At 42.8% G+C, this 7,753-nt stretch overlaps 1 non-coding gene across 1 annotated transcript; it reads right to left on the bottom strand.

The window, feature by feature from the left end:
* Positions 1-6,980: 6,980 nt before the first annotated feature.
* On the bottom strand, positions 6,981-7,087 carry LOC141635953 (small nucleolar RNA R71). Its single transcript, XR_012540602.1, has one exon. It is a non-coding gene; the product is annotated as a small nucleolar RNA R71 (small nucleolar RNA).
* Between the last annotated feature and the right edge of the window lie 666 nt (positions 7,088-7,753).

The following is a 7,753-nucleotide window of genomic DNA, read 5'->3' as shown; positions in this document are numbered from 1 at the left end:
ACAAGCTTATGCGCTTCCCCGGTCGAGACATACATCGGTGTTAGGGCCGGATGGACATCACTGCGTCGGCCTCGCTCGGGGGTGACTCGGCCTATGAGAACGTTGTAGGCGGACGAGCCGTCAATGACGACGAACTCAGCTAGGATGTTTTTAGCCGCGTTCTTCTCGCCGAACGTCACCGGGAGTTTAATTGATCCCCCGGTACCAGCCCGGCCCCGCAGAAGCTGTATAGGGGTTGGTGCGGGGCTTAAGTCCTTGATCTTGGGCCGAGGCCGAGAAAGCACTCTCTAAACATGATGTTCGTGTATGCACTGTGTCAATCGGGCACCTCTTGACCAGGTGGTTGGATATGTCCAAATTGACTACAAGCGGGTTGTGAGGGGCGATGACCCCTTCGTAGTCCTTTCTTCCGATAGTTATATCGGGGATGCTTGCAGAGGGGATCCTCGAGTTGGGCACAAAGTTGATGGCACGATATAGCTCGTTTAGGTGCCGCTTGTGCCCATGAGCGGACCCTCCGTTCTCGTTGCCCCCGATGACAACATGAATCACGCCTATCCGCTCGAAGACGGACTTCCTATCTGAGCTGGCGTCGGTCTTTTGGCCTTTTGCAACGTACTTGCCGAGGCTTCCCTTCCGGATCGCTCCTCATAGCATTCTTCAGGTGGCGCGGTCGTTGGTTAAATGGCGGTGTGGCCGTGGTACTCACGATCGCTCGTGTCACCGTCACTTTTTGGCTTGGGGGTCTCTCCCACTTCTGGCCCTCGTTTTTGCTCGGGCGAAGACTTGGCGGCGATACGACGAGAGGGGTTTTTTCACTATACCGCCTGCGGTGGTACGTTCTGAATTCCACCCGGCACCTGCCGAGTCTTGCTTCCGGTCGGATCTGTCCGATCGTGATACATTATTCTCACGGCGTCGATTCGGCCGGACCGCGAGCCGTTGTTGTCGCGGCGTCCTTCGTCTGGTCCGCGCTGTGACTCTTCTTTTCGATTGCTCGGCGCGAGGGGATCTTCCCAGGTCTTGTGGTAGTCTTCCACCTTGATGGCTTGGTCGGCCAACTTTGGCGGCGTCCGGGCCGGGCCTCCGCTCTTGATGAGCTCGTTTTTTAAGGCTCCCCTTGGGAGGCCCTTCATCAGTGCGAAGGCCGCCAGCTCGGGGTTAATTTCTCGAATCTGCTGGACCTTTCCATCGAACCTCTTCACATAGCTCCGGAGAGACTCGCCCCCCTCCTGTCTGATAGTCAGGAGGTCAGATGTCTCTACGGCCCTTCTCTTATTGCAGGAGTATTGGGCTAGGAAAGCGCCCTTCAGGTCGGCGTAATAGTACACCGAGCCATCAGGAAGCCCTTTGTACCAGCTCTGAGCCATCCCATGCAAAGTTGTTGGGAAAATTCGGCACCAGACCTCATCGGGCTGCTCCCATACCGACATGTAAGACTCGAAGGCCTCAGCGTGGTCGACTGGATCACCATCTCCCTTGTATGACAGAGGTGGCAGCTTGAGTTTATTCGGCACCGGGACTTCGAGGACGTAGGCGTTGAGGGGTTGCCTAACCACGTGTCGAACGGCACGCGGCGATCGGCTCCGTGGGTCCCTAACCTGGCTCCTTCCCCCGTAGCGGGAGGGGCTCCTTCTTCGACTCGGACTTCTTCTCCAACTCTGCTGAGTCGGACTCCTCTGGCTTCTTCGGGGTGAGCCTCGTTCGTGCGGCGGGGACGCTGTCCCCCCACGAGTGCGGGAAGGACTTAGGTCTACCGCGCCCACTTTGGGCTCCCCGGCGACTTGGTGGTCGGCTTCTCCTAGTGCTCCGTTCAAGTTTTTGAGTCACATTTTGGGCCCCTGGTCTCCGGACGAGTTTCGCATTTGCTCTTGTCGGCGTGACGGTGTGAGCGGGCGTACTACTAATTAGGTCTAGGAGCATTTTCGGTTTTTGCTATGTCAACCACATGTCCCATGATGGTGACCTGGTTATCGGCGGCGGCGTGTCGGGTATTGATGGCATCCGAACTCCGGTTGGACTACACCGCCGGTGGAGGGTGTATGACTCAAATTGTTGAAAGTATCATCTTGGTAAAATGCGTTTCGTCGATTTGACGCATCTTGTTGTTTCGACATTTTCTTAGCTTTTTGGGTGGGTTTTTGTTGGTTTTTTTTTTTGTTTGGGAATGAATGTGACTAGCTTCTAGTGTCTTTTCCCACAGACGGCGCCAATTGTTCCGGGTGTAATTCCAGAGCAAGTATCGTTACCACCCGTGGCTTGTAGAATAATGTCTTTGGTTGAACCCTTCTCGCTCCTATCGCTTCTCTCGGCCTTTCCTGCAACAATGAACAGGCGAGGGCTTGGCTTTGTGCCAAGCGTACCCACTCCGACGCCCAAGTCAGTGAACTTAGAGGTATAAGTTGTATACTAATTGGCTAGGAATGTATTGTAGAGAGATAAGGGAGATATTACCAGATGAATAGTGTATTTAGGTTAAGTTGTGAGATCCTTTCCTCAATGAAGGTTGGGGAGTATTTATAGGCTTTCACCTTTTGTCACGTAGTGGCCAAGTGGCCAAGTGGCTTATCAGGTGGAAAGACCGTTCTACCCTCGGCCGATGGTCCTACGGCAGGCCGGCCGAGGGTCTTGGATGTGAGTACGCGGATATGTGCCCCGGCTGGCGGGTTGCCATGCCGATACTACACAGCTAGCAGTGCCGATGGGCTGCATCGGCTAGGCAGTCTAAGTCGTTGACTTGCTGTGGATATCTTTGACCTTGCTCAGTGTGTTGACTTGGTCAGCGGTGCAGAATATGCCCCATCAAATATAATATTATTTATGAGTGTTTTTTCAATGTTTCTGAGCTTCATTTTAATTTTTTGAATACGTTAAAACTCAAATCTAGCTGAGATAAGTCTTTTAAACTATCGCACAATAGTACTACCATTATATATCACTCCTTTTATCACTCCGAGTTTATCTACCAACTAATTTTCAAGACAGGTTATTTTCTCCTAAAGTTTTTGATATATTTTTTTAAGTAATTTGCATAATTGAGCTCCTTTTATCACTCTGAGTTTTATATAACTATGACTTAGATAAATTTTTGGCTTAGTACAACATAGCATTAACTTCTTCTTGAGTAGTAGTAGTATTAGTAACTTTATTGTTGTTAAAGATGTCTACTATCACTAAACTTTCGACAAATATTGAATTATATAAGAAATAAATGTTAATCCGTAACCAACTTCCTTTTTAGAAGTACAACATCAATAATATGATAGAATTTTACTCTGAAATCAATCTTTTGTATTGCCTACTCTCTTTGGAGGTACAACATAATAATTAAAACAAATACTAATATCCGATTACTCGGTAGTAATATATTATTAAAATACTTACTTTGAAATTTAATGAAAGTGTAAATCAATTTGTAATACTCGTACTTTACTTCTTGATCTCACTTGTCAACTAAAAATTCTTATCTATGACTATTTTCTTAAATCCTTTATCTACATTATCGTCTTGTGATACATGCACAAATCATTATAAAATTGATTAACTACTAAAGTAATACTCCCTCCATTCAACTCCACTTTGCAACTTTCTATTTTGCGCACTATTCACAAGCGGACATTTAACTTCAATTTTCTCTCGATACATAAGTGAAAATATATTCATGAGGGATCTTATTTGATTCGTCTTTAAGAGTACATTAAAAATATATGACTTTTATAATTTTTGCAAATATGCAGCTAATGATATTTATCGTGTAAAAGCTGCGTTGACAAACGTGATAAAAGAAACTTGTAAAGTGGAGTTGAATGGAGGGAGTATGGCTCAAAAAATCATCAAAGTCACGGTTGCTACTATAAGGCCATCATTATGCTTGTGCCACTATGAAACCGTACAATCCTTTTATATTATTATTTGTGAAAATATTTTAATTAAACGTAAATAAATGAATATGACGTAAGGAGCATATTAATACATACACTTGTTAAAAAGAGCAATAATAATAAATTAATAGGCAGATGTCCTTTAGCTTATTACTTCGTATATACCATAAATCTACAGTTCCTCTATGATCATGATCTACAAGTAAAAAAAAGTGTGTTTAGTTAACAATGAATTTCATGCTTATGATAGAACCTTGATCAAAGTAAAAAGCATCCTAATGTGTTAAATTCCAGTGCGAATTAAAGTACAATATAACTAATTTCTCTCGTAAGCAAACAATGACTGTCCTCATAAAATAACCAATAAATAACGGCATCGTTCTAGAAACAAATTCATAACTATGACGAATTAGATAGGTTAATTAAAACTTCCTAAGTAAATAATTAGAAGCATGCATGATCAAACTTACACTAATAAATTTAATGATTGAACAAAAAACTAATAAATCTAATGAAAAGTTCTTAATCAAAGATATAAAACATATAAAAAAATACTCACATATCTTGCAGTAGTGTGAAGGAGTTCTTACTTCTATTAAAATAATCCATGGTCCAAATCACTTTTTATGGGGATAAGATATGAGAGTAAATTGTTTGATCGCATACGAAAACGAACAAATTTAAAGCATAAGCATTTATCTTACCTAAATTACTCTGTATCTTCAACATTCACCAATATATTTCTTATAGCACAATTTATCGTTAACCTGTATCATATATAAAAATTACTAATGTCAGTAAAAATAAATAAAATCGATCAAATAATTTTTTAAACAAAAGAACATAGCAAAAACATAGTGAAAGGAAAATATTTTAAACAGGAGATGAATGCATGCAAGAGATAGAGCTTAAATAGTCAAATACTTATATATAATACGTGTTACCATGTTGCATGATACGTGCCTAATATATAGTCTTTTTAGCCTATTTTAACACGTATTTCGATGCATTTTTATACTGTTTTTATAATATTTTGCCCCGAATTGGCTACTTTGGATCGTTTTGTCCATTTTTTGCAGAAATGAACGCGAAAGTAGTGGAATCGTACCCTTTTTCGTCCTTTTTGCATGCATTTAGAGGGGACGGGATTTTCCCAGAGTGAGATACTGCATTTGGAAGCGTCATGGCATGGATTACGAGGCATTCGGTGACGGACTTGAGCTGATTTGAAGTTAAAGAACTCGATCGAGCTGTTTTACCCCTCGATCGAGTGGTTTTTACGTCCTCTGGTGGTCGATCGAGTGGTTTTGCACTCGACCCTTATCTTGCAGAAAGGCCAGTTACTCGATCGAGTAACTTTCTACTCGATCGAGTAGATTTGCTGAGGGGTTTGCTCGAGCGAGTGGTTTTAATCTACTCGATCGAGTGGTTTCGTTATTTATGGGCTTTAAACAGCCCGTGTTATGTTTAATTCCGCAAAAACTCTTTTACTTTGCTATTTAAACCTACATTAGTTAGGTTATTAGTATCAAATTTACTTACTACTTAGCATCTATCAAACTTTTACTGCGTACTTCATTTCTCTCTACTGGAACTTTATTTCCGGATTGCTTTCGCTTGGAATTTGTGTTCTTTACGTCGGATTCGCATCGATTGTAATTCTTTCTCTTCCTTTATTAATAATTAATCTTTTGTTTGCTTAAATCTCTTGTTCCGCTACCTTTACTCCTTTGCCCTAATTTATCTTTATGCTTTTTACTTGTTATTTCATTATGTTTACTGCTGGAAATCTATCTTCTGTTAGTTTAATTAGTGATATGAGTAGCTAAACCCCTCTCATGTTGGGATTAGGGGATCTGCGGTAGGAAAGTGACGATGTAGTAAATGAATTAGACGAATTGATTACGAGACTCTGTCACCATAGCAATTTAATTGTATTTATTCGACTTAGTTGAGTGCACACTTCTAAGTTAACCTTTAATCTGGCTAAAATTAATCCTAGATCGAAAGATTGGACTAAATACGCCTGCTATGAACAGTAGACTACCCTGACGAGAATGAAAGTTAAGTTAGCGGTATTTTAGGATAGAAAGTAGACCGAGAGGACCTTTCAACATCCGTCTTACTTTAATTAAATCGAGTCATTTACGGTGAGTCACTTTGGACTACCGTAGTGAACCGAAATCCTGACATGTCCCTCTTTATCCGATAGTTTAAACTCAATTCCTCCTTTCTTTTGCTCTTGCCCTTTATTTCTCTTCCCTTCAAAACTCGTAGTTTAGATAACAAATCAAACAACCCCCCCCCCCATTTGTGACCAAATAGACGGACTTCTACAAATATCTTGCCTCCCGTGGAGATCGACCGACTTCCCTAGCTATAGAGTTAGTTGAGTTAGTTTATTTTTGACAGGTATACGACAGACGTGTCAAATTTTGGCGCCGTTGCCGGGGAGGCAATTGCCCTATTTGTTTTTCGTTCCGTTTATTTTTCCGTCTCAGAGAATTTTTATTCCTTGAGGCAGTTCTTATTCATTTCCTTTTAGTGTTGTTTATGCCCAGGTCAGACAGGTGTGAATTAGTTTCAGCTGATTCAGAGCCGGAGAGATTATTCAGGCATAGACTCCGTCTGATAAGGAAATCACGAAAGGAAGACTTGAGTACTTTCGAGCCAGAGCTTGATCATTTTCTTTACACGGAAGACAATCCGATTTCTACAGTAAAGATGCCTAAACTTTTCAGTCATTCAGTGCCTAAAGCATCCTCTATTCCGAGGGGTTTCAATCTTCAGCTTGAGGATGGGAACACATTTGATATCCGCCCTTCTTATATTAATCTGGTGGAGCGAAATATCTATAGAGGTGTGGCAGGTGAGGATCCTAGGAAGCATATGGAGACCTTTACCGATTACTGTTCTACTATCACCGCCACTAAGGGGGTAACTCAAGACAAGATTAAGGAAGTTCTATTTCCTTTCTCTTTAGCTGATTCAGCCAGGCAGTGGCTGACTGACTTGGACCGCACAGCTGCTGGGGTTACAGATTGGGAGTCTCTTGCTCTTGCATTTTACAAGAGATACTTCCCTCCACAACGCACCAATTTGCTAAGGGCCAAGATTACTAGTTTCAGACAGGCTCCCGATGAAATTTTCTATGAAGCATGGACACGATTCAAGAAGTTGGTGAGGTCTATTCCTCACCATGGTTTTGACCCATGGTTCCTAGCCAATCAGTTCTACAATGGGCTGTATGATGACCACAGAGCCATACTTGATGCGGCATCTAGTGGGAGATTCCAGGAGAACACCGATGATGATAAGGTGTGGTCTCTTATCGAAGAAATGGCTAATCACAGTACTGAATATGGTAACCCGAGGGATGGGATTAGAACAGTTCATGCAGTCGATAAGTAGGTTTTGGCTCAGCTAGAGACCATGAATGCCAGGTTCGACAAGTTGGAATTACAAGCTGCTGGGGAGCCTCAGACGGTCCATGTTCTTACTAGGGGAGAGACCGTTTCTTGTGAGAGATGTGGAGGTAATGATGGTCAATTTGCTGTTGGCTGTCTTGTACAGAAGGAACAAGTCCTTGCCTTTCAGGAATATAGGCAAGGAGGGGGTTCCTATTACAATAATCAAAGGGCAGTCCATCCCAATCTGAGGTGGACTAGTTAGAATGTGCTCAATCCTACTCCTCCTCCGCACCAGCAGCAGCCTTATGTCCCTCCACACAATAATCAACAAGGCTATCAGAAGCCTCCTTCCTTCACTTCTCCTAACCACGGTGCATCATCTTCCGGTGGGGTGAGTGAAATTGGTGAGCTTAAGTCTATGTTGCAAGCCTTCACGAAGCAGTGGCAATTGAGTGATCAACA

Source organism: Silene latifolia, chromosome Y (genome assembly GCF_048544455.1).
Source record: "Silene latifolia isolate original U9 population chromosome Y, ASM4854445v1, whole genome shotgun sequence".
Taxonomy (NCBI): domain Eukaryota; kingdom Viridiplantae; phylum Streptophyta; class Magnoliopsida; order Caryophyllales; family Caryophyllaceae; genus Silene; species Silene latifolia.
The sequence above is the reverse complement of the archived record's forward strand: the minus strand, read 5'-3'. Positions and strand labels throughout refer to the sequence as shown.